The sequence below is a fragment of the Bubalus kerabau genome, chromosome 16 (genome assembly GCF_029407905.1).
Source record: "Bubalus kerabau isolate K-KA32 ecotype Philippines breed swamp buffalo chromosome 16, PCC_UOA_SB_1v2, whole genome shotgun sequence".
NCBI lineage: Eukaryota > Metazoa > Chordata > Mammalia > Artiodactyla > Bovidae > Bubalus > Bubalus kerabau.
Genome location: NC_073639.1, coordinates 63,502,045 through 63,504,319, shown reverse-complemented (window position 1 = coordinate 63,504,319; position 2,275 = coordinate 63,502,045). Strand labels below are relative to the sequence as shown.

Below are 2,275 nucleotides of genomic sequence, written 5' to 3'. Positions count from 1 at the left end.
AAGCCCGAGGACAGCAACGAAGACCCAGAGCAGCCAAAAGTAAATAAATTTTTTAAAAAAAGAACATCTCAGATCATCTTCTTTTTTTTCAGACAGTAGAGGTGGCATGGTTGGCAGAATAATGGTCCCCCACAAAGATGCCCACATCTTAATCCCCAGAGCCTATGAATATGTCACTGTATATGGCAAAAGGGACTGTGCAGATGTGAATAATTTTAGGATCCTGAGATGGGGAGATTATCCTGGATTACCTGGGTGGGTCCAATGGAATTACAAAATCCCTATAAGAGGGAGGCAGGAGGGTCAGAGGGAGGAAAGGAGGTGTGATGACAAGAAGAGTCCAACTGACGCAATTACTGGCTTTGAGGAACCAGACAGGGCCATGAGCCAAGGAACGTGAGTAGCCTCTGGAAGCTGGAAAAGGTAAAGAAACAGATTCTCATTAGAGCCTGCAGAAGGAACACAGCCCTAGGGACATCTCGATTTCAGCTGTTCTGATTTCCAGAACTGTAAGATGGTAAACTTGCAAGGTTCGAAGCCACTGTGTCTGTGGTCATTTGTTATAGCAACAATGACAAACTGATACCTTGGGTAAAGTCGGGTCATTCTCCAGTCTCAGCCCTCATGCGTGCTCACTTCATGGAAACACGCTGAAGAAAGGTGGTCAGTGTAGAGTATTATACATGCTTCATTTCTAAGAATCATTCAATTGCTGAGGCTTGGGGATCACTTACTTAAAAAATTAAAATAGGCTTGTGCGTTTACTCATTCATCCAACAACTATCTACTGAGCAGTCCCTGTGTACCTGGCTCTCTTCCCAATGTTGGGGGTGCAGATGCGAATGGTCCAGACGTGGAAATGATGGCCTCATGGAGAGACACAGCAATGAGGGAAACAACTAAATGGCTTGCATCACTGCGGACAGTGATGAGGACCATGGAGACTGCGAAGAGCTCAGTGAAGGCTTCTGAGGAGGTGGCGTTTGAACTAAGATGAACCCATGAAGCCATGGGTGAGACTCCCCCAGAAAGTCTTAAGGGAGAAACTGGCTTGGTAGGTCAGAGGAATAGCAAGGCAACCAGTAAGACTAAAACTGAGCGAGTCCAGCCTGGTAGAAAATGAGGTCCAGGAGGGAACTAGGGACAGATCACGAATATCTTACCAACCACAGTAAGGAGTGGGATTTTAGTGTAACTGAATGGGGAGCCACTGGAGGGTTTTCTGCAGAGCTGGGCAATTCTTTATTTACTGTTCCAAAAAGATCTTTGGTTATCATACCATCAGGCACATCACATCACCCACAACTGCATTTCAGGGTGCCTCCTTGAGGGGAGGAGAAATAAAGCAGAATCAGACCAGGGACTGATCCTGACCCTACCAATGCCCACAACAGTTAGGGACAAGGGGAATTCACATTTGGTGGACATCGACCCTGTGTTGGGTAGCATGCAGGTTGCTTTTCACTCATTATTATGGTTCATTCTCCCAAGAGCCCTGAGATGTAGGACGTGGAAGATCATCAGGTTGAGGCTTAAAGAGGGAAAGACACCTGTTCAAGATCCCCGTGGCCGTTAAGTGACAGAGGCCGGGTTCAAAACCATTTCTAGCCAGGGTGGCTTCCCCTCATCAGCCTCACGACATCAAACCCTCTCCAACCCACAAAATTTCCCATTGAGAGAATTAGTCACAACTGGCTTTGATTGGCTGGGTGGCCAATGCAGTTCCAGCTCAGGGCATTTCTCTAGGGCCCTTATCTTTATTAGCTGTGAATTTATCTCCCAACAGAGATAGGGCTCTGGGTGAAGGGCCCCCCTGTCCACACCTGGGTGAGTTGTACCTGCTTCAAACAGGTCAGCAGGCAACTGGGAGCCTTGTAATTGCCTTCTTCCTCACCTCACCCCCTCCCTCAAGTTCAAACCTGCAATGTCAACACGGTCTCCAGGACCAAAGGTAGCGGAGGGGAACCATGAGGGTATTAACCCATAATCCCTTGATAAGGCCAGCACATTTCACAGCACCATAAATTAATTCTTGTCCTCCAGGGCCCGTGAGGAGTGCAGAAGGTAAAGAGCAGACGGAGAAATAAAAAGAGGCCAACGACTGAACAGGTAGAGCAGAGCAATGCCATCAGAGGAGCAGGAAGCCCCCACGGGTCCCCTCCTAGCAGGTGAAGGGCTTGACTAGGACTGCCCTGCATGATTTGTGACATTCTGTGAATTGATAGTAGATTTCATGGAGGAAAAAAAAGAGAAAAAAAACACTATGAGACAGGGC

General features: G+C 47.6%; 1 long non-coding RNA gene across 1 annotated transcript; it reads left to right on the top strand.

The window, feature by feature from the left end:
- The first annotated feature begins 308 nt into the window (after nucleotides 1-308).
- LOC129630230 (uncharacterized) lies at nucleotides 309-2,073 on the top strand. Its single transcript, XR_008703605.1, has 3 exons — nucleotides 309-423; nucleotides 837-1,054; nucleotides 2,044-2,073. It is a non-coding gene; the product is annotated as an uncharacterized LOC129630230 (long non-coding RNA).
- The last annotated feature ends 202 nt before the right edge of the window (nucleotides 2,074-2,275 follow it).